This window comes from Patagioenas fasciata, chromosome 1, assembly GCF_037038585.1.
Source record: "Patagioenas fasciata isolate bPatFas1 chromosome 1, bPatFas1.hap1, whole genome shotgun sequence".
In the NCBI taxonomy this organism is placed as follows: Eukaryota; Metazoa; Chordata; class Aves; order Columbiformes; family Columbidae; genus Patagioenas; species Patagioenas fasciata.
This window is the reverse complement of record NC_092520.1, coordinates 160,091,919-160,117,866: the sequence shown is the minus strand read 5'-3', so window position 1 is coordinate 160,117,866 and position 25,948 is coordinate 160,091,919. Positions and strand designations below refer to the sequence as shown.

Here is a 25,948-nt window from a genome sequence, read left to right as displayed (position 1 = left end):
TCTTAATGCAGTAGATTGAGAAGGAACAAAAATTGACTATCAGCCTGGAAATAAATCTAAAAGTACAGTAAATTGACACAGGCAATAAACAAATATGCAATGCTGCTTCATGGCAAAAACATCTGAAAGAGCTGGGAAACATCTTGTATGTCTACAAGAAGCCCAGTGCATCCTGTGTACAAATCAGCCGGAATTTTGGAAACTACACTGTCACATCAGCATGGTGCTCCCTCCAGTCAAACTAATTAGCCTGGATTCTTAATTAATTAGCCTGGCTGCTACACTCCTCTAATTTGGCTGTATTACTTCTGGTTCCAGCGCTAGGTTCATTCACGGTTAACACAAGTATATCTAGGTGGTACTTTAAAAACGTGGGATGAAATGTCTCTGGATTGATCTCCTAACCTGAAGAAGAAAAATTCTGATCTGCTTATTCTACATGATGTTCTAAATTATATCACAGTACTGACACATCCCCTAAGTTTGTTTTGGCTTGCTCACAAATGTGGTGGAATTGGCTTGGAGGACAACCTGACGGCAGGAGCTGTATTTCAGGATTCACGGGAAGTTGCCACTGAAATATCAGGAATGGAGAACTTGGAGACATTCCAGCATTCCTGAAAAGGGACTGCTGCAAGAAGCATAAAAATACCAGCCTTTTATTGGAAGCACAGAAAGAGTCTAGCAGCTCCTTCCAAATACAAGCAAACTGAAAATATCCAAATTGCAAACAGAGACATGCTACAAATGGTAAAGAATAAATATTTTATATAAAGGCAGACAATAGAACAGAACCTAATTAAACAAAATAAAGCAAAAATCCAAAACACAGCATTGAAGATTATTCATGTAAATTCAAAATTACATTCTTTCCTTTTCTTCCTCAGTTGAAGCTTCAACTGTACTAATTTTTTAGAATAACTGCAATGTGCTATAAATGACGTGCAAAATTAGTAACTCATGTCTGCTATACAAAGAAGGGATAAGAACAAAAAAAAAAGGACATAAAGGCTATTGGGTGAAACCCCTGAAGTTAATGGCAAATATTCATTAACATTAAACATGGATGTCTCTCTTTCTCAACTCTGTAAAGAAAGCTGTAACTTCTTCTACAGCAATTAAACTTTCCTCCAAAAGGCATCTTCAGAAGACGAACACAGAGAGATCCTGTTCTTATTTACACCAATTAAGTTTTCAGTCATTTCCCTCAAATAAGCAAAGTAACACCAAAATAGAACTAGCATGACAGTAAAACCAGTTCCCTCCTTTTAACCGTTTCTGTTCTCTCCTTGGGCTTGATTTGCAGCTTTTGGTCTTTCTTGCCAGTCATAACGGACCGATTTTACTAATTGGTCAGCCAGAAATAAACTGGAATAACTCTGTGCAACTGGGAAAGTAGGGTGAGTTCTCACACTAACCACTTTTACAGGTTGATCGTAGACCGTCTTTCACTATTTGTGTCATTAGTATTGCTCTGCTGGTTTAGACTGATACTTTATAGCACTGACATACCAATAAAACCTTCCAATCTGATGGACGGCTAACTGCCTTGCAGGTAGACAACCGCAGAGGGATATTCTAAATCACTTTCATCCAACACGGCCCCATTTCTCTGCCAGTCTGGAAACCTCTCTCATGCACTGGGTAATGCTTAAAGGGCTTTTCTGAACAGACAAAACAAAACAGATGATAAACCTGTTGGTTTCCAGAGTGCTAATCCTTGCAGGTGACATGAGCATACCAATAATGCTGAATAAATTAAGACGTTTACTACAACATATGAACACACCTCTACCTTTTCCCAGTGCAGGGTCTGATGCGCTGCACTTTAATGACAAAGAAGAGACATTTTTAACCTCCAGCAATGGAAAGAATGGACTCTGAACATATTAATTATCATAAAAAGAAAAATGTTTTTCTTCTCATTGTACACATCTAAACTCTGAATGTCCAGTCTTGGTGTTAAGTTACAAACAAAATTCTGCAGTGGTTGGTCTTGATTGCTCTACAAATTTCTCCTACCTATAAATAAAATTCCAAACATGCCTAGTTTTGTGATAAAAGACAATAATCTATATCTTTCTCTGGGGAGTCATAAATGTTTGATTTCAGAGGAACAATATTTGATGCGCAAGTCTCAACATGAGCATTTGTGTTTCCTTCTGTTTATCACATCATTAATACACTGAGGAAGGCAACCTGTGCTCCTGTAGATGACATCTGTTAAGGTTTTAGTGTAATTTTTAAGGAGCAAGGTACAAAAGAAGGGGTGATGACACACATTCTGATAGAAATATCATTAATACTTTGTACTGCTCAAAAGTGTTTTGCACTAACAGCAAAATGTGAACCAGTGAATATATAACAGCTTGTGTGCATGCTGCATCCAGTTAATCTGAACATTATTTAATTAAATTCTTTGTAAAGCACTTGTGAATGTTTGATTTTGTGGATATTGCTGGGAAAATAGAAATGCATGTTATTGCTTGCAGAGAATAATATCCTCATACATCATAAAACTGTTACTTGAGATTTCCTGATAGAGCAGTGCAGAGTCCTGTGTACTGCTGGAAAATAGAGGGTTTCCACCTCTTGGCCTTCACAGAGACTAAATTCATGACCAAGAAGTAAAAAACTGCACAGCTAAAATAAAATCACCAGAAAAGCCATCAGGACAAAAACATGTTGGAACTTCACAATATACTGATATAATTATTCGAATACAAGGATTGCATTTGGATGTTTTTTTAAATCTATTTCTGTGTGAATCTCTAGAAAAACATCTCAAGTTACAAAAACTGTACATAGCTCAACAAACTTTTACTTCCAACTGTTTAATTAAGGCATCATAACTGTGTGAGCTTACATCAAAACATAGTTGTCTGACATTATTAGCAAGTATCACCATAGTGCAAAACATAAATTAACAATTTCACACCTAAGTTCAGTGTTGGTGGGGGGTTTTTTGTTGTTATTTTTTTTTTTTTGAACTTAGTATCTATGCAATATGAACAAATGATACTGGTTTTCCTTTTCCCCCACTCACTTGATAGTATTTTCTAGGCACCCTTAAAAGACATTAAATTCCTCAAACCACACAACTGGGAACATCACTCTTGATGTAAATGAGAGCAGGATTAGAACTGAATAGAAGTAAACGTGAAACAAGACTCAACTCTCTCATTAAGAGTATCCTGAAGTTGGGGATCTTTCCCCCCTCCTTTATCATCCTACTGTTTTAACACCCCACTGGTATAATAGGCAGACATCCTTACTATATATGTAAATACGAATGTGTATATAAACACAAATAGACATGCACACAAACATTTACTAATATTATGTACTGTAATTTTATTTGGTTTGGATTCTGGTTGAAATGCAACTGAGGGTCAGATCCTCCAGAACATATGACAGTGATAAATTTCTGGAAGATAAAAAAGCATCTACCAGGAGAGTGAGATAGATACACAGAGAGACAGACAGACAGACAGATAGATAGATAGACAGACAGATAACTGTGTCAACAGTTTCTGCAAATTTTCTGTTACTGTACGTGATAATTCTCCCAAAAAAATCTGAGAGCCCTGAAACACTGAACTTGAGAACATACAGCAAGAAAAAAGAATTTTTTGCCAAGCATGTTTATACATATACTTTCCTTAATAAAACCAGGAGGCGCACAGGAAAAAAAAACTGTCCACTCCATGAACTTCATATTTTTTCCCTTATAATCCCTATTTTTATTACAAAAATGACACTATAAAAATAATTTGAATTTACCTAGGTGAATTTACCTCTTACAATACTATTTTGATTCATTTCTTCAGAGGGGCTTTCTTTAAGATTTCAGGTGTAGATTTCTTGCTCCAGGTATTTCACTTTTTTTGACAACTTCAACAAACTAAGACAAAGCACGGACAATTATCAGTTTATTTTAGTCTTGACAAATGAAAACCCAAAGTATGGTTTTACCATTTCCTAATGCTGCATAATGCAATCAATAGGTTTATTAAATCTCTCTGAAGGTCTTGTGCAATTTCCTAAACGAATGTTGTACAAAAACAAGAACTATTTACTAAAAGAGTTTATATTTCTGCCACTCAGATTCCGTAATTAAAACCTTTTTTTTTTACTAAGAATACATAGAAGATGCCATTTAATGACTTATGTAGGTTTTAAGGAACAAGCCAACTACAAAAAGTGATAGCTCTGGTTAAAAACCATTAAATCAAACTAGTCATTGTAAGAAATAATCCAAATTTTCTTCTGATAAAGAACTATTGGTAATAGTACTTAGAAGAAATATCTAAACTGGCTATTGAAAAACTTTATTTTCTGCACTGTTTGCTTGTTATATGACAGAGAAGTTTCAACTGGAAAACAAAATTTTCATTGTATATACTTTCATATCCTTCTTAAAAAGTTATTTGAGAAATAAAAGGCAAAAAAAAGAAAAACACCAGCATCCCAGGGCTTGCTGGAAGCTCTCTGAAGCCAACAGGAAGGTCTCCAACTGACTGCAACAGCAGAATGAAACACAACTGATGGATGTGAATGTTCACCACCAATATCCTTCTGTAAGCATGATAGCAACCCACATAGACGTTAGCCTGCAGAGGTAATGCAAAGGTCTAAAACTGTTTGCCATTATTTCAGTCAAATCAAATGGCTTGTTGCAGACCCTGAGGAGAAATCGCTGACACACAGTGGTTTATTGTTGGGCTTTTTATTGCTTCTTATTGTTGTACAAAGTACCACTTAACATTAACTGACATAAGCAATGGATGGATTTCCAGAGTGTTTGATATGAATAGCAGATGTTTAATGCAATATGATTACTAAGGGATCCAAGATAGGAAAAAACATAGGAAGGAAAGCTGGGGAGGGTAAGAGGGGAGAATCAGCAATAATATAGAAAGAAAACCTTTTTTCAAGCAACTGAATCTTGATGCTGGGTGATGGCTAGTTTACAGTTTAAGAAGATAAAATCAAAACACATTGATTTTATTTGGCGTGCATATTATTAATTTGCTTTCAATTTTCAAAACCCAAATCTATAGATCATTGCTTTGTTATTTCAAAGTATATCAAATGATTCAATGTTAAAATGAAAAATGAATGCAATCGCCCATTGAGGCTGAATTATGTATCATCTTGGTTGTATTGATCCCTACATGAACAATGCCTTTCTATTAAATAATACCTGGACAAATCATTATTAATAGCTGCACTATAACAAATAAGGAAAAAAAAATCACAAAGTTTCTTTATAAATATGAATCTTTTTTCCCAGCCTTCAGTCTAATATGGGTATTCTAAACTCTTCTTAGACATATATTAGAATAAAGAGTTACATGGAACAAACCAAGACACAGATCGAAATCAACTTGGGTTTCTGTTACTCCAAGTTACAGGGTTAGTACTGTATGTGCATCCCTTCCAGTATATACAAAACAGATGAACGGAGAAAATACATTCCAACTCCCAGCACCAAAAGATCTGGAGAGAGGAAAAAACCAAGAAAGACTTTTGTTGCCTTCAGAATACTGTTTCTAATGTAAATACTAAGAGCATTGACATGATGGAAAATTGCCAACAGCCATTTTCCTACCATCACAGTTAGTAGAGCATGAGGATTCCACAGCTGAAAACAACACACCACTGATAACTGAGCACTTCCAGTATGAATACTGCCATGAAGGAAACAATCAAGTATCACTGCTGTGTTCCTTCCCTTCATTGCAAAACCGAGGTGGAGCTACACGGAAAACTCCAGAAATCCATACTAGTTAAGAATTATTACAATGAGGTAAAACAAATATTTTCACTTGGCTTACATAAAACTGATTTGCATGACAGCAATAAAGACATGAATGTTTCCATTAGTACGACACTATATACCTACATTTACCTCTTTTATGTTTGCCTTAAAGTGAGATCATAGTCACAAGTGATGGGAACAGTTTAGCAGTGAAAGTAAAACCAGGAATTTTAGGAAGACGGGCAGGTATTTCACATTACCAGTATCTCACCAGTATGCATCACAATATTCCACCTGGAGATTAATTTACAGTATAACTAATCATATGCACTACATCTGAAGGCAATGGTTTTGTGCAGACTATGTCTATCTTATCTTCTATGCTCCTCCAGAGTGAGATGAAGAAATACAAATGGACTGTCTTGGATAGCTCCTGTGATATTTGGTTTAGGTCTTGTTGTTTATCCTAAGTCCTAAAATAAAGTTTATCTTACATTCTTATGCAAATTCTTTAGATAATATTAGATCAGGATAATTTTTTACTAGTAAAAATAGTAATCTATTCATCAGTTTATTTAATACATCAAGAATTGACAACTTTCTGTGACATATAAAATACCCCTATCATCCTGAATTCTAGAGACACACAAATAACAGAGGACTCATTCTGTTCTCAGGTGAGCCCACACTCCCTCCTCCTCGCCTTGTGCGCAAGGATGTAACCGCTTAAACTGTCTTTTCACAGAATCCATATTCACACTTACTAGAGGTTCACAGAAACACCCTAATGGACCAGTGGGACCAAAATGTGAAAGTCAAAACAACTTCTTGATGCATGTAGATATCCTGAAGAGACTTAAGTAAGTCAATTTACTCCTACCTTCTGTTCTGGGTCAGCATGGGCACAGGCTGCCAGCAATGTGATGTGCAGTTACTCATCACAGCTGAAAAATCACAGTTAAAAAGCAGGCATGCAAGATTGTGAGAGAAAAAAAAAAAAAAAAAGAAAAGAAAAAAAAACCTCTTCTCTACACAGTTACTCCAGATTTCTCACAGTAAAATCAGTGTCAGGACTTGAGCCTCTAAGAAGCTTCACTTCCCTGGTGCAGGAAGGCTGATCAATGGGCTCCATTCAGCCCACGCCCTGGTACACGGAGGTAGGTCTCTGAACAGACAGGGTCTTTTTTAAGCATCTTGGACCCAGACTTATTCCTGAAGGCCACGTGGTTATGAGCAGAAGGGGAAAAGAAGAAATTAAAAGACATAAGCAGGGTGGAAAAGCAGAGCAGTTGAAACCACCACCAGAGCTGAAAATCTCTCTGAGTGTGCAAAACAATGGGAAGAGAGAGAAAAGGCGCTTTGTTCTGCACCTGCAAGCAATAGGTGGTAGGGAAGAGAAAGACAATACTTAGAAAGTAGCCCTATTTTTGAAACTTATGGTTTCAGATATATTTGAAATGTTTAATAATTTCAATTAGCTCAGAGAGTAGAACCCAAACATGAAAACGTGTTATATAAATAGAAGAATACTGCAAACCATGTAAAAACAAAACTCGAGAAATAAATGCTTTCAATCTGAAGTTATAAAAGAAAAATGACACACTAAAGAGAGCCTGGTGACTGACACAAACCAAACTGTACTACTGAAGTTTGGCAAGGAGCTAACAAGAGCGGAGAACAAAAGAGGTTGTGACAGACCTGGGACAGGCACTTCAATGACAGACTACCAGGAGATGCAAAAAATAGGAAAAGTAGAGCCTGACAAACAACAGGAGTCATCCAGTCCACAGTAAAGTTTATAGAGATCAGTCAGACCTCTGACACAGTAAGACTGATACTCCAATATCCCATCAGAAAAGAAAACCAAAACAGAAAATCATGCAGAGCTCAGAGAACATTTGGAGCTGCACACACAATAACAGCACAGACAAGGGACAGTCCTCTTCACTGTTGGGGAAGAAATATGGGAAAGGTGATGGATTACATCTCTTCCCTCCACTGATGGAGTGATTGTATTTACAAAGGGGAACACGACAGTAACACCAAATCCTATTAGTATTTTCTGGGTACTTCTATGATACACAAATGCCCCAAGGTAGGGTACTGCTACACTTTTGTATAAAATATGCCTTGTTAGTTCCCTTAAATCACATTTAAGCCAGAAGTTCAAAAATCAGTAAGAAATGTTATCAATATCTTTCAAAACAGACAACACTGTAACAAATGCTTACAAAAGTTACCACCAAATAGACAAAATCGATGCTTAATGCATTTCCACTGATCCATACTAACATGCATACTGAGATGGCACTGACAAGTGGGCAATCATGGCTCCAGTCCTTGTGCACACCTTCTGTTTCATGTTTTGCTTAGCACCAAAAAAATTATTCAGCAGTTCTATTCTGAGAATTCATCTCCAAGAGATGAACTTCTCACAGAGCACTTTCAGATGCATTCTTCCATTCCCTCTTAGATCTTCATATTCTTGCATGTCCCTTGGTTAAACCACAACAGGCTTTTGCCAGTCTCACCTATGAAGTGTTCCTGGGATCAAAACACACTTAATCTTTCATCCTGACTCATTCTGTTTTGCCCATTTTCGAGACACAGTCTGTCCATTTCTCTTAATAGTGCTTGTTTACTTCCTCAGATATGCAAATAGCTATTTGTTAGACTAAAAATTATCTTCCATACTAAACTGGCTTGTAAGCAGCTTCTTAATTTCAAGGACTCCAATGACGGGATAAAAATATTTCCCCCTCCCTTTTGTAATTAGTTTGCATTCTTCAGTGTGTAATGTGACCTCCACTGAAGCTTACATTCTGTATCAAACTTTACCTGCATTATACAAAGATCCAAACAGAATAAAATCTATGCAGCTCATTACTGACTGCTAACTGAGACTAGTAATGCTAACACACCAGTAATGAACTACTCTGGGATAGTAGTGTGCTTGCAGCAACTGATCCCCACTGCAGCCTCCCTGTTCTCGATGTCAGACAACTGCAGGATCTCACAAGTGAAAAAATATAAAGTGGACTATGTCTTCCCTGCTTTTGCACAAGGAAAAACCCATGTAAAATCAGAACTTGTTTTAATTGCATATGAGGGGAAATATTTTGAGAGACCATTAATGTCATGTGTTTCTACATTGTAGATGAATACGTAAAATTCTGGCAGGTGCCATTTGAAAACACATTCATCTTGTGATGGCACAGGGTATGAGATTTTACACAGTAACGCTTTATGTGGGACAAAACAGGAAGACAGAGTGGCAAAAGGCTTTGGACAACTCTGAAAAGATTAAAAAAATGCCAAGCTAAAACTAAACGTACAAAGGAAAAACATAAAGGGCAAACAATGGAAGTACTGTACTGGAAGTATGGAGAGATGTCAATGCACAAAAACACCCAAGCAAACCATACGGACAGCATTATCATCATGCCTAGCCAATAGAAAAGAGACTGAAATTCCTTGGAATAATGGGTTAGGTGACTGAATTTGCGTCAAATGCAAGTTTTTTTGATCAGCAACTACTGTAAGCACTACTGAGAAATCCCATTTATAGACATCAGAAAAGTCCACCTCACTGTCTGCTCATCTAGCTCACACTTCATCAGCTTCTCTACAAGGATCTTATGGGAGACAGAAACAAAAACCTTACTAAATCCAGGTAGGCAACATCCATTGCTCTTCTCTCATCTACCAAGCCAATCATTTCATCACAGAAGGTTACTAGGCTGGCTGAGCACAACTGCCCCTTCATGAATCCATGCTGACTGTTCCAAATCACAGAATCACAGAATGTTAGAGATTGGAAGGGACCTCAAAAGATCATCTGGTCCAACCCCCCTGCCAGAGCAGGAACACCTAGATGAGGTTACACAGGAATGTGTCCAGGTGGGTTTTGAATGTCTCCAGCCTAGGAGACTCCACAACCTGCCTGGGCAGCCTGTTCCAGTGTTCTGTCACCCTCACTGAGAAGTTGTTTCTTCTCAAATTTAACTGGAACCTCCTATGTTCCAGTTTGCATGCATTGCCCCTTGTCTTATCATTGGTTGTCACTGAGAAGAGCCTGGCTCCATCCTCGTGACACTCACCCTTTACATATTTATGAACATTAATGAGGTCACCCCTCATTTTCTTCTCCAGGCTAAAGAGACCCAATTCCTTCGGCCTTTCCTCATAAGGGAGATGTTCCACTCCCTTAATCATCTTTGTTGCTCTGCACTGGACTCTTTCAAGCAGTTCCCTGTCCTTCTTGAACTGAGGGGCCCAGAACTGGACACAATATTCCAGGTGTGATCTCACCAGGGCAGACTAGAGAGACAGGAGAACCTCCCTCAACCTTTTAACCACACCCCTTCTAAAACACCCCAGCATGCCATTGGCCTTCCTGGCCACAAGGGCACAGTGCTGGCTCGTGGTCATCCTGCTGTCCACCAGGACCCCCAGGTCCCTTTTCCTTACACTGCTCTCCAAATCACTGTCTTGTCTTCCATGTGCCAGGAAACAATTTCCAAGGTAAGTTGTTCCATCACCTTCCCAGAGATCAAGATGAGACTGACTGGCCTGTAGTTCCCTGGGTCCTCCTTCTTGTCGTTCTTGAAGAAAGAAGTGACATTTGGTTTCTTCAGATACCTGTCCACGAAGTCATCATAGCCTTTCAAATCCAAAGTGGCCTCACAATGACATAAGCCAGCTCATTCAATATTCATGGGTGCATGCTGTCAGGGTACATACACTTACACATGAAACCAACACCATCATGGGCATTAACAAAAATTTGGACGTCACTATTCAAACAGAGAAGGAACTTCCTTAATATAGCACAGATAACATGCTTCAAAGAGATGTTATTTTTTGATTAAAAAGTGAGAAAATCTCCCTTTTTTTCCACAATCATAGAATCATAGAATCATTTTGATTGGAAAAGACCTTTAAGATCATTGAGTCCAACCGTTAACCCAGCAATGCCAAGTCCATCTCTAAACCACGTCCCTAAGAGTCACATCTACACACCTTTTAAACACCTCCAGGGATGGTGACTCAACCACTTTCCTGGGCAGCCTTTACCAATGCCTGACAACCCTTTCTATGAAGAAATTTTTCCTGATATCCAATCTAAACCCCCCTTGTGCAACTTGAGGCCATTTCCTCTTGTCCCATCACTTGCTACTTGGGAGAAGAGACCAACACCCTCCACACTACAACCTCCTTTCAGGTAGTTGTAGACAGCGATCAGGTCTCCCCTCAGCCTCCTTTTCTCCAGGCTAAACAGCCCCAGTTCCCTCAGCTGCTTCTCATTAGACTTGTGCTCCAGATTCCTCACCAGCTTTGTTGCCCATCTCTGAACTCTCTCCAGCACCTCAATGTCGTTCTTGTAGTGAGGGACACAAAACTGAACACAAGGTGGGGCCTCACCAGTGCCAAGTACAGCGGGATAATCACTGCCCTAGTCCTGCTGGCCACACGGTTTCTGATACAAACCAGGATGCTGTTGGCCTTCTTGGCTTCCTGGGCACACTGCTGGCTCATGTTCAGATGCTGTCGACCAACATCTTCACGTCCTTTTCCTCCAGGCAACTTTCCAGCCACTCTTCCCCAAGCCTGTAGTGCTGCCTGGGGTTGTTGTGACCCAAGTGCAGGACCCGGCACGTGGCCTTGTTGAACCTCACACAGCTGGCTTCAGCCCAACAATCCAGCCAGTCCACATCCCTCTGTAGAGCCTTCCCACCCTCCAGGAGATAAAAACACTCCCACCCAACTTGGTGTTGTCTGCAAACTTACTGAGTGTGCACTCAATCCCCTCATCCAGATCACTGATATAAAGATATGAGACAGAACTGGCCCCAATACTGAGCCCTTGGGAACACCGCTTGTGATTGGCAACCACCTGGATTGAACTCCATTCACCACAGCTCTTTGGGCCTGTCCATTCAGCCAGTTCTTTACTCAGTGAAGAGTCCAGGCCATGAGCAGCCAGTTTCTCCAGGAGAATGCTGTGGGAAATTACATCAAAGGTTTTACTAAAGTCTAGGTAGACAGCATCCACAGCCTTTCTCACATACACTAAGCAGGTCGCCTTGTCATAGAAGGAGATCTGACCAGGAGATCAGATGGAGCATGTTTTTGTCCTAAAGGAGTACTACTTGTTCAAGTACAATCTTGTCTATGCCCCATGTTATAATGTGGCATTACAAAGTCATGGAGATAAATGTCTGCTCTCAGTGCTACTAGCCCACTGAATACATAAACCTTTCCAATTATACAGAAATCAGAATGGTTTCTCGTAGTAGAATTTCATTCTTTGCATCATAGATTTAAACATTAAAGTTATATTAAAGTTATATTAAAGAACCATAACAAAGTTAGGTTCACAAACCTCATCTAAACTTGATAACCTATGAATAATTTACATCGAAATAATATAGTTTTCATTTTAAAGTGCTTCTATTATGGCGACTTTTCTTTTTTAGAATCATAATTTTCTGTACCATGTTGCTTCATTATTATTTACATAAAAACAATTTCTGATCAATGAACTTAAAAGAAAAATAATCCAATTAAAGATTTTGCTGCATCAGTAATGTTTGATGAAGACTATGAAAGGGCATAAAGGCCTTTCTTTTCAGAAAATGTAAGAATAGCTTGCACAAAATAGTTATTGCAGAGTCTGTTAAAAGAAAGAGAATAATCTGCTAAATCTCCAGTATAAAGGAAGGGACAAAAGAACAACTGGTATGGGATCAGGATTTAATAGTCCTTGAATCTGGAAAATCTTTTTGTTCTGGCTTCTATGAACATTGTTCAGACTACACAGACAACTCACTGTGCACCACATGAGTGTTCTTAAAAATCTCAATACCATGGAGAGGACCACCACAGCCCTGTAGTGAACTCAGTAAACCACCATCCCAAGTCATCAAATCAGCTGCACTGAAAGTGAGATTCACACTGAAGTCTATATGAACCAATTTCTCCTTTACACTGAAGACATCATCGTCTCTTTCTAAAGACAGACTATTAAACAGCCTAAATGAAACTGTTTTCATGTGGTTCCTGGTCCCTTTCAGTTCTGGAACAATGCATAACAGTGCTGGTTCCAATGTAAATCAGATTCAAAAGGACTAAGGACTTGCTTAAAGCAAATGATTAAGTATGTGGAAGATCAAAGCCTAGCACCTCACTGACATCTGAGAATGCAAATGAGAGATGCAGAAGAGGATGAAGAAAAACAAAGGAGAATTGGGGCATTCTTTCTTGGTGAAAGCATTAAAAATCTACTGGTTTAAATTAAACAATGGCAATTGTATCAGTGGAGGAGCCCTCTCCTTATCTCAGGGCTTTAGTTGATGAAAGACATATTACAGTATTTCCATAAGAGGACAGGGGTTTTTTTTGTTGTTTTTTCATGCTGTGATTTTGATACTCCACAAGAAGATATTTTACTCTTAAAGCAAATTTTGTTCTCTCTCATTTAGCAAACATTGATTTTTTTTCCCCTGCCTGCATTTCAAATAGAGCTAAAACAAGCAAGGTTGGTTTTGTTTAATACCTTCAAAGGTGCTGAACCTCCTCTGGCTATCTGGAATAAAAATCCACAGCTGTGACTAGTTCTTTATGGATATTCCAATCCCAATTTTCTTCTTCTTCAAAGCTTCAATAGTTGTTTAAAAGAAGTACAATGCATCTTTCTTCAAAGATGACAGGAAAGGTACTGCACTTTGCATTACCATACATGACCTCAGTACAGTCCTGGCTGTCTGCTCTGCCTGGGAGTTCAGCTTGATGTCAGCTTGCAGGTATTACAGTGATGACCAAGGATAGTCATCCACAGAGACAAATTACTAGGGTCTTCAAGAACACCAGCTATCCTGCCAGCAAGAAAAAAAAAAAATGAAACATGTATTTATCAAAAGGTACTTTTATCTCTGGCCATAGCTATTGTGGCAGATGTGCAGCTATATGCTACACAAGGAGCTGCTATTTCATTTAGAAGTGAATACTCAGTGTTGCAGTGACAATACAAATTTTAGTAAATGGAGTAATATGCTTGACAGTGTTGAAGAACAAGATTATAACCTGCCCTTTCAAATCTCAGCATTTGAAGTAACCAATGGAAAACGTTAGAAGCATCAGACAAAAGATTAACAATTCAACCGTCACTTTAAGATTCAGAAGAGCACTTTCATCCATTTGGTATCTAATGTCCTAGATACTCCCTTCTTTCCACAGACATTCCCTCATAATTTCATATTAATTATTTTGTGTAACAAATGTCTGGTTTAGCTTCATTTGAAAACAAATTTCCAAACACATGAATCAATTGTATGCAATCTATAATACACAGACATGCACGGATTATACAAATATATTCTAGCATTTAATGAAGAGAGTCAAAGAACCCTCAAAATAACAAAAGTTATCACAGAATTTTGCTACCAAGTCTATACAGTAAAAGTCCCTCCAACAGTGGCAAAGTCTGTCATTCCTAGAGATTCCACCTCTTGAAGTGTTTTTTCAGAGTCAGAGAAATATCTTGACTTGTATCAGGATGCAATCCGATCACAACAGCACTGTTTAAATCACAGTTGGGGAGCACATCTCCAGGCACATGAATCCCTGTAATGACTTCTCCATGGGGCCTGCAGAAAATCCAAGCTTCTCTATTCATTCTGGCCTCCCCACAACTCTCATTGTCATTTCCAGTGTATCTCTTCCAGATCATATTATTTGTTTACTCTTCCCTCTTCTAGCACTTTAATGATGCTTCCCTCTTGACCAAAACCCTCTATTCACTTTTTTCCCCACATCAGACTACTGCCTTTCACCACCCTTAGGTGTATTTGCACTACTTCAAATTACTGAGTGCTGGAAGGTACAAAAGAGAAAATTGAAGAGAGAACTGAACCTTGTGAGGCTCTACAAAAAAGAAAAGTAGTGGTGTCATAAATCCTCAAAACTCTTTTGAGTCTATGTAATCATAGACCCAAAGGAACTGCTCATATAACAGCTTTATCAGCCTTTCTTATGCAGCATCAGCAATTGCATCTTTTTGCTGCCCTGTTAATGTATCACACTGACAGGCCAGGAACTTTCCCCTAGGTCACACTGGCACAGGTCAACAGTATTTTTTTCTGATCTAGTCTACTGAATGAGTTATGATCAGCTTACCAAGCTCATATGGGAAATTATGTTTAATACATTTCCAGGTACAATGAAGATTGAGACCTCTTGGTTGCCCCTGCTTTCCTTGCATCTTTTGAGGCTTTTATCTTTTGTACTAAAGGTTTTAAGTATACTGCAAGCAGTTGGGAAGTATTCTGTGGTTCTTTCTGAACTATAGGGCTATTAAGGAGTCATCTGCAACTGAAAGTGACTAGTTTTATTTATTCAATTGGCTTCTTACAGGTCTGATAATTTTCTACCACTCTCTCTTCCTTCAGCACAGAATATCAGAAAACCACAGATATAACTGTCATGAGATTTGAGGCTGAAGGTCATATACCAATGTTGACATAAAACTATAATTACTTGCAACTTCCTGGACTTCATACTCTGTTGAGGCCTAATTTTTCTTCAGTGGGCTACTGAATTTGCAGGAGTCTGCATGTTACTTTTGTTGAAGCAGGACCACTGTTATTTCCTCTTCCTCGCAGTATAATGTATCTAAAAGAGTGGTCCTGTTGCAGGGTGCTTTTTCTTGACTCTTTATGTCAAGGTTCTGCATAGGTACATGAATTAAGCTGGTGCTGATGAAGTAGAAGTACCAACTTAGCACATACTTGAAGTAGCATTTGCCTGCACAGTTCCAGGTTACATCTATCTTCCCTTGGCAGCGAAGCCACCTGATGCAGTGCTGTGTCTGCCGGCTCACATAGGAAATATGTTGGAGGTGATTGAATGGCTCACCCAAAAATGCTGAACTGGCAGGCATTGCCATCTCATTGTAATATTGCATCAATAAATCAACAGTTAAAAGGCATTTAATATGAGGTGACTTGAAGTGGCTGTCATTAATTATGTTCTATCTTTTGCTTAGTAACCACCACAACATAGTCTTCAATAAAACTAATCCTAATTACAGTTTGACAAGTTTCCCAAATTATGCTTATGATTTATTTTAGGATGTCAGGTTTGGAAACTACTAGAGCTGTTCATTTCATTTCACAAGTATATCAAGCAGAGGTACAATCACAGATAAATAAACACATCAGAAGTGCTATCTGAACCTTCAGGAACCAGCAAAGCCAGCATTAGAAGACATCAGTGTACCAGAAAATATTAAAAATTATGTTTGTAGTACCTACAGTATCAGTTTCAGAAACTGACAAAAGGGTGGCAGCTTCCTTCTGATCTCTTATTGGAGCAAATTAATCAAAAGTTCTCTTCTGTACTTCACTAGTAACTGTAAAGAAATATTTTATTTTATCTGTTTCAAACCAATCTCCTACCACTTTCAATGAGCATCACATGCAGCAGTGTCCTTTACAGGATTTGATGAACCATAGTTCTGCATGAACTCATTTACTCTTTTTTCCCCTTTAAAAAAACTCTCTGTGAATAGCCCCCCTAATAATACATATTGTACTCTCAAAGTCAAACAAGTTTTGATAAAAATAGGGGAGACAAGACATAAAGGAAAACGGAGTTACAAGTAATTTTTCATTTTAAATTCTGTGCCTCAGAATAATTCTCATCTGAATCACTTCAATACACTTTTCTTTGTTGCTAGCTTCCTTTTCTCCTGAAAACAAGGGAATAAAAATGGATGTTACTGTTTTTGTCCAGTTTACAAAAAAATGTTCAGGATGAAATGTCATAACAGAGAAAAAAAAAAATCAGTCTTCATTGCTGAAAGGTACAGCCAAATTTGGAGAGCTGTGTTTATATGACATAGCTTTATAAACTCTTAATAGATAGCATATCACCTAGCATTCTAAATTCCTATAAAGCAGGACAGGAACCTTCATTTCTGCAAAAACGGCAGTCAGAATGAAATAAAACCTTTAAATTCATGTGTTCCAAGAAGAATTTCATAATCACACTTCAAAATCATAACTATGCAGCTAATGAAGGTAATGTCACATCTCTCATATTCTCTAGTCACCCATATCTGGCACTGTTCCTGGGAAAGGCAGAATCCTTGAATTGGCTCACACCTGGCTGCTGTTCTGCTCTCAGCTTTGGTAGAAAATGACTTAATTATTAAAAAGAAAAGAACACTCTCTGCCTTCAGTTTGAAGTGTATGCACACCAGCCTTTGCTATACATTTTTGCCTTTAGCTGACATTAGTCTTAGCATGGCATATGCTGGAAAATAATATATAGTGCTGACTGCACGCCTTTAACCCTGAAGACTGATTCCTGAGAGGTATCAGCCTCAAAAAACACTAATGCTCCTTACACCTTACAAGGAGATTGCAAGAAGTTTGCAGGACTGGGTTTCTTTTCTCAGCAACCTGCTCCCACCAGTGCAAAGGCTCTGAGTGTCTCTCCCTGGTCTGTTTGCATTGATCCTCAGCTGCTACCTGGGACGTTGCAGATAATGCCAATTACAGGGGCCTCAGACTCTGGAAGCATTTGCTGAGGAGCCTCTGCTTGATCTTGCTCCCAGCTCAAGGAGGCTGCTGGCACACATCATGATCCAGAGTGAGGTAACAGATGGGAAGGAGGGGAAAAGAAAGAGAATCAAAGCTGTTCCACGTTGTTTGCTCAGAGGTTGCCAAAACAGGCACTGACAGCAAGTAGCCACAGGGAACTGAAGATAGTTTAAGTCCTAATTTCTCAGCAGGTACAAAGCATGGAGATAGCATTTTAAAACAACCCCCTAGGAAGCCCTCCATCTTTTCCCCTCTCTCTTTTTAGTTTCTTCTTTCACAAACAGTTTCATCCCTAACAAACTAAATTGCCAGTGGCTTTCAACTTACAGCAACAACCCGGAGGCGACTCATGAGTACTTTGTCAACAATGCTGATCTGTAAGCCAAAGAAAAAAGACTTCCATTTATAGTTGTTTTTAAAAAATAGTTGTTTTCTCTGTAAAATAGGCCTAGGAAATGTAACTGATGCAATCGGGTCCCTAGGGCCTGAAGAATTCTGTTTCAGTTCCAGCACTGCAGGTCTTTCTTTTTCTTGCTCTGTTCTCCTCTCCTACACGTACACGTTTCTATAAAATTTCACTTATGCTTGGCATGTATCTCACAGAAATCACAGAGAATAACTATATATCCTTTAATGTATAAACATTCCCTTAACACAGTTGGCAACTAAGCACCACGCAGCCACTCACTCATTCCCCCCAGTGGGACTGGGATGAGAACGAGAAGAGTAAAAGTGGGAAAATGCGTGGGTCAAGATAAAGACGGTTTAATAGGTAAAGCAAATGCCGTGCACACAAGCAAAGCAAAACAAGGAATTCATTCTCCACTTCTACATTGGTAGGTAGATATTCAGCCACCTCCAGGAAAGAAAGGAACTTGGGAAGACAAATGCCATTACTCAGAACCTTCTACTCCTTCTTTTTTCTCCCCCCATCTTCATATGCTGAGCACGATGTCATATGGTATGGAATATCCTTTTGGTCAGTTTGGGTCAACTGTCCCAGCTGTGCCTCCTCCCAGATTCTTGTGCACATGGCACAGTGTGAGAAGCTGAAAAGTGCTTGACTGCTACTTAGCAACAACTAAAACATCAGTGTGTTATCAACATCATTATCATTCTAAATTCAAAACACAGCACTATACCAGCTACTAGGAAGAAAACTGTCTCAGAAAAGAAAACTACCTCAGCTGAAACCCAGACACACACACATTACCAACCACATGGCAAAGACTTTCTCTTGTTATCAGTGGTCACTGGGGGACACTTCTCCCAAATCAATGAATCAAAAATTATTCAATCTAATTTAAGGGGAGAAGAAGCTTTTTTATGCCCTTGAATTTGGGGGCTGGCTATTTTATTGATAGAATACTCCAGTACCCCATTTTTGAGGACTATTACAAGCAATCGGGAGTATATCGATGTTAGCTAGCTATTTTTAAATCAGCCTTTAATCAAGTTAAAGTGAAACAAACACTCATTTTCTAAACACAAACACTAGTTTGCACAGTTAAAAAACAAAGCATAACGATAATTTAAACAGAAGAAAGAGGTAGGCACACATTTGCGTTACACTTCAACAAACTTTATACTTTTCTCCCACACTGTATGGTTTAGTTAGTAAACCAGTAGTTTTTCTGGCTGTGGAATGTAATTTTCACAGGTGCCCTATGTCCTAGGGTTGTCTTTGGCCTTCACCAGAAAACCCCAAATAACCAGATGCATTATACCTCCAATAACCTGGATCTGTCATTGGAATCCTTCACATCCCAGTCTCTTCTCTCATCTTCTGCCAGAAAATCTCTTATTTGTAAACTTCGACCCAGGAAGGAAGAAATTTGGTATCTCCACCCATCACCTTGCTATGTCCTGCTTCGGAAATGTTAATGAGTGAGATGACACCCAAACAGTGTTAGTTGCCTGGACTAGTAATGAGTAAAACCCTCAATAAGTTATTTCCTACTAGACATAAGATTCCTTTCACTGGAGCTGGAACCATTCCATATTCATAGCCTGACATTGCTTGAAACATGTTAATCTCTTTTATTCTATAGAGAGATACACAGATGATGTGTGTGACCCACACAAAAGGCAATATTGTCTATTTGCTGAGAGCAGTTATGATGATAACAAGTCTCTTTGGGATGATAATGAGTTTGGGAGGAATTGATCTTCATCCTGTCTGCAAGGGTGTGGTGATACCCTAACAAGTGCCTTAAGATGACTTTGCACACAGAATTAGAAAATGCAATTTCTCATCCCTGTCGGTGACCACATAATTCCTGCATGTTGCTTTACCAAAATGCTTCAGTGTGCAGCACCACTGGGAATGAACAGTTGTAAAATACACAAAGCACAAACTTTTCCCTTTCTTCACTTGTTAGCCTCTCTTTCCCTTCTGGCCTTCCATCCCTGTCAATCAGGAGCTGTATTATGTGCTGAAGCAAGAGAGTTTACATCTCTTACAAAGTCTCAGATAATCTACCATAAATGAATGCTTTTATTCATCCAACTCTCTTCCTTTACACAATACCTGCAAGGTTCTGGCCTTGATGAGAACTGGAAGTACCAGGTTTTACAAATGAATCTGACTCCCCAGCTACAGTGTGGATTTCCTAATAACCAGTTCTGGGAAAGAACTGTCTGTAGTAAAGGTGAGCAAGGCCCCTATCAGTACACGAAGAAGAAAGAAACTGAATGGATTTGGGAAATATGTGGAACTGACACAGTCTGAAAAGGAGAAATAATACAGTATCTAGAGAATATACACTTAAATAAGTATTCCAGTATCCCACAAAACAGAAACAACATGAGTGATAGAGTCACCGTTACTTCTGGACCCGAGTTGTGACATCTAATTTAAGTGCCCAAAATAGGGCATCTGTGTTTTGCCTTCAATTTTTTTTAAGTAGCTAGTGGTCCTAGGAGGAAACAGGTTACTACGTCATGCCTGAATTCTCAGACTTGCCCTTAATTACCAAGAGCCCTTTTTCTCCGACTTGTTTCTCCTTTCTGCTCCAGGCCTGAGGTACGGCACTAAGTCAAGGGGTTTCAGTTCAAACCAATGAACTACTATATAAGGTCTAGGTTCAGTCTTTCCTACTCGTACACTTTCCTTCTTGCGCACTCCTTACAGACCAATGATAGCTATTGAGTCTAAGTTCTAAACAGCCATTTGTTCACAGACAGCTCACCCATTCCTCTACCAAGTCAGGATACATTTTCTCTAGAAGAAAAAACAAAGATGTATATACAATGCTTTATATAATAGTATGTTTTAGAATAAATGTTTTAATTTTCTTCCAAAAAGTATTGTAAAATTAATCATTCAAGGCCACAATGAACTTTGAGAAACTAGACATGAAGAATTTTATTGGTCACTGCAACTAGAATTCAGACTCCACAAGATGCACTTCTGTTAAGAAATTCTGAATCCGCAACATTTTCTGGTAGGAATATCAGAAGCAGAAGACTCTAGACATACTTAAACTGGAGTTTGATGATTTGCTGGTATAACTCGCATCAAACACAAAAATAGGATTGGGTGCAATGACTCAGGAGGTCTCTTTCCAGGCTATTTCCCCACCTACATAATGCATTCTCTTGATCTCACCCTAACAAACCCTGCATTGTCTCCTCTTCAGCATGGTCCCACAGCAAGTCAATTTCTATTATTGTGAAAATAAGTCTATTTATTTATAGCGAGTGTACAAGTTTTCTATCTGGGGCTGTTGTCTGACAGCATTTTAGAACAAATCTCAATTTGGGGAAAGAAAAAAAACCTAGTGGTACTCAGAGATATAGAGTTATTTCTGTTCACTTGTGCTGGCTTCTTAGTCACTTATTTGAAGGATGCCAAGATCACATATGTGCCAAGAAGAGTTAACTGAAGACATTTTTAGCCCTTTTGGAAACCTGACACCAAAAGGACAGTTCTGCATGTTTCCCTTAACACACAGTACAAAAAAGTAACAGCTTTGATTCTCAAGAGTCTGCTCTATAAACCAACCAGCACACGTAAGTCACGCGTATACTGTGGAAGCACACATAGAAAGCAGATAGAAATATTACTAAAAAATGTTTCCATCACTTGACATTTCCCACAATTAACATGGGGAACAGACACTGTCCCCCATTCTTGAGAGGGTTTGGAATGCTTATGCAAGAACTGCAGAAGTGAGATATTAATAACTAAAGTAAACTCTACTTTTGCCTTTTTCAATTACTTTCTTCGGTGTCTTCCAAAATGACACTGCACTGAAAGGAACATGCTCCTTGGTGTTCAGACTGAAGTGACAGATGGGAAGAAGCACTTGCTCGCTCTGCATTTCCCCAAATAACATGACCTTTGACCAAAGATTCTACTTCTAGAGATGCCTATACACTACTGAGTGGGATAATTTAGCAACAGCAGCAGCAATGTACACATGACATTGGCTTTGTCTCCCACAATTGGAGGGATACGTAAGGTTACCTAGAGATCATGCTGTTGTATAGCAATGCCATTCTTTTCCTTATTTCCTCAGATCAATCTGCAGCCAAAACACACTGCTGTGTTGTGCTGCTGTGAAAGAAAAGGTAGTGATGTCGATCTATCTGAAACCAAGGGGAGCCTTGCTGACAGGCTCCTACAGAAACCCAAGTGCAAAATTCACCTCCCTTCCCTTGAAGCATCGAGAAGACTCCTGTCTGTTAGGCACACAACTTTACAGCAGCAATTGATCAGCAAAAGGTCTGTCCTGTGGACAGATTTCTATGTCTGTACTCCATAGTCCATGTAAAAATCCTTAAGTCGCTTCACCAGTCCAGAAGGGAATTCAAATTCACACCTACCATCTACAAACTTAAAGCTGGAGTCAGATTTGCAGCAAACTGGGATTCAGTGAAATCTGAAGAGGTTTTTTGCCATGCGCCATAGGGTCTCCCCATGCTCCACAATTCTGCCTCTAACAATATTTAAAAGCACGATATTACTCAATAGCCTACCAGCCACCTTATTTTTGCAAAAGCAAGCAGCCCATCTAAAACACAATGGCACAGTAGCCCTACTTCACATTAACATAACCAGTTTAGGAGGTCCATCTACCAGAGCCTCCTACTAGAGGGTGGATCTGCTCTCACAAAAGGACATATATTCAGCTATTGTACAGAGAATCACAGAATGTTAGGGATTGGAAGGGACCTTGAAAGATCATCTAGTCCAATCCCCTTGCCGGAGCAGGAACACCTAGATGAGGTTACAGAGGAAGGCGTCCAGGCAGGTCTTGAATGCCTCCAGAGTAGGAGACTCCACAACCTCCCTAGGCAGCCTGTTCCAGTGCTCTGTCACCCTCACTGAGAAGAAGTTTCTTCTCAAATGTAAGTGGAACCTTTTGTGTTCCAGTTTGCAACCATTACCCCTTGTCCTATCATTGGTTGTTACCAAGAAGAGCATGGCCCCATCCTCCTGACACTCACCCTTTATATATCTGTAAACATTAATGAGGTCACCTCTCAGTCTCCTCTTCTCCAAGCTAAAGAGACCCAGTTGTCTTGAGAATCTTGTTCCCTGGTCTGACACAGGAAGAAACAATCACTAATTATATATGAAGACAGCTTCTTGCTAGGGATTTGAATAGTGTTTCCCTGCAATAGTGTTTCTAGACATAGAAGAAAGCAGCAAAGGTCAGACAGCATTCTTTGGTCCTGAGCCCAGTGTTAAGAAATGGATTAGAGCTTATGAAAAAATTCTGAATTAATAAAATTGCTTGATGGAAGCAGAGTGTAGCTTTTTTCACACAGAACCACTGCAAGAAATTGGCTTGCTGCTTCTGCCAACTCAAAGCTTTGAATAGATAGTGTCTGTGGACATCATTTCAGGTCTTTCCCATTGACTCCACTGGGCATAGAATCACACTTCAAACAGCCTGTACAGCTAAAGCTCAAATTATCTTGCTGTACCTGAAGATTATCCCTCGGGCTTTTCTCTGTGATTATTTCCTCCAGATGCTTTTACTCTACCCTAGAAATCGTTTAACAAAATAACGTAAATTCTCCATAACACCATAGAAAAGACAATTTGCTCTCTCAGCTAGTAAAAAGTCAATGGCAAATTATTCTCTCTGGTTTTACATAATTTACTTGGCAAATACAATCTTCAGATGTCAGTGTACAAGGGACTATACTGGTTCTTCAAGGGACCACAGCCATATCCTTCTCAACAACCTTTTCATTGCTATCTTGTCAACATGAGCTTGAAGAAAGATCTCAGAAAGAGAGAAAACACATAAAGGAAGAATGTCTCTCAGCCGATTAACAACTTTCTAGGAACAATAACAATCTGTCCCTTTACTTCTCCAGCTACCTTAACGTTATCCCACACACACTGAAAAGTGATGACTCATTTCAGGCTCATTTGCAAAAGGAAAAAGAATTTTCAACTACTTATGCTTTTGGACAGAAAAAGCAAGTGTGCATAGAAAAACATTTGAAAGCTAATAAAATACAAGTTTGTTGGCAGAAAGAAAAAAAAAAGCACAGGAAAAACCTGACGCTTAGAAAAGTGGCTGACAACCACACAACGTATATAAATCTGGTTTAGAGAAATGCTGACATCAGTCAATTGCTTTTGCATTTCAAATAAATTATTCTGAATATTCTTTCACAAAATATTGACTTTATATTAATATGCAGTTTATTGGTAGAGGTTAATTATTTGCTAAAAAAGGGAGTATTTTTCATGTATCTTTAAAAAAGTAAACATTTAAGTGTATGGCAGCTTATTTTAACCCATGTCATTTCAACAAGCTAATTTACAGCAGTATCCAATAAACAATCTTAATGGCCCATGTGTGGGGGAAACAGGAACAAGCAGTAATGGGCAGAACAGTTTCATAAACCAGATTTCTTCTGAAGCCAACATATCGTAAAATCACACCCCAAAATAAAGTCTGAGAGGACCCAACAGGGAAGATTTCCCAAACTTGCAGATTCAAAAAGAGACCACGGGTTCAAAAGCTCAACTGAAGAGCTCTTCTCAGTCTAGAAAGCAAAATGATTTTTTATTTAACTTGAATCTGCATTTAAGAAACCTAAGAGTTGTTCCTTAAGCCCATAATTTCAAGGAAATTCAAGAGGTGATGGGAAGGCTTACTGGTCTGTTACTCTTGTTACTAATACTTGTATTTCCAGGATGGGGTAATGCTGATGGAGAGTGCTGTACAGAGACATGTTATGTTGAAGTGCTGCCCGAAAGAGCCAGAAATTCCACAGGCAGGTGTTAGCTGAGAAGGTGATCCCAATCAGTTGGACCATGCACCAAGAACACTACTAGTTGCAGTCTCTAACAGTATGACACATCAAGTAGCAGATCAACTTTTTATAAACTGCATTTTAGTATAATTTACAGTTTACTTGTAAGGTATGCAGTGACACACAAACCAGGAGTCAGCTACCAATCTGAGAGGAAAAGATTACTTAGAACTGAAAATCTAAGACTGATAACCCATATCAAAAATTCCATCAAACACAGGTGTCATGGTTTAAACCCAGCTAGCAATCAAAACCACGACAGCTGCTCGCTCACTCTCACACCACCACCCCCAAGTAGGGGAGAGAATTGAAAGAGAAGGGAGAAACTCATGTTAAATAAAATATCAAAAAAACACTAATACACTAGTAATAATAAGTATATATAGAAAATGAATATAAAATATTCCTCCCAAACTCTGTCCACACCAAGCAGACAGTCCCAGGAAGCAGCACCTGGTCCCGAACAGCTGATCCCGGGGAGAGAAGAGAGAAAAAGGCCAAAGATGCAGAAAGACCCAGAGGCCTCTGCAAAGTGGCAGAACACGAAAAGGCTGAACTAAAAGAACTCCCGAACGGAACGCAACCAGAATGGAATATTCCCATTGACCAGTCTGGATGTCAGTCAAGGTCTGTGCCATCTGTGCCCCTCTTCCTCACACCTGTAGACAAAGAACCCAGCAAGATCTTGGCTTTTACAGTAAGCCCTTACATTCTCTTCATTCCAACTCAAAAACACTGGTAAGTTACTTGATGAAAAACATTAATTCTGTCCCAGGGTGCTATCATATTATTTTCAAACTAAATCCAAACATGCCTAGACTAGTTAAAAAAAAAAAAAAAAAAAAAAACAAACCACAAACAAAAAACAAACCACCACTAACTGCATGAAGAAAATTACCTTGATTTTGGTTAAACTGCATGAAGAAAATTACCTATATTTTACTTAAACCAGCACAACAGATGAAAGAAAACTCTGTCCGGAGCCCCTTTCATTAACTGAAATGTTCTACAAAATTATTTCCTAAAGACTGTTGAAGGTAATTTGAAAAATGGTTTCATTTTCATTCAGAGGTACCAGGAAAAAGCCATTTAAAAAGCTGTCACAAATACTGGCCATATTTTTACAATGAAAACTTACTATCGCAAATTGCAATCCATTATTTATCACCTACGTTTTCTCCATTCTTATGAATTAGAAACCTCAGCATGGTCAAAGCCGAAAAAGGTAGGTATACTCTTTTGTTCAAAAATGAAAACTCTTGCACATACAAAATGTGTTGTATTTATTTCA

General features: G+C 38.8%; 1 protein-coding gene across 2 annotated transcripts in view; it reads right to left on the bottom strand.

The window, feature by feature from the left end:
- The window catches only part of TRHDE (thyrotropin releasing hormone degrading enzyme), a 218,370-nt gene that overhangs the window by 132,840 nt on the left and 59,582 nt on the right, over positions 1-25,948 (bottom strand). The gene's annotated exons all lie outside the window — the stretch shown is intronic.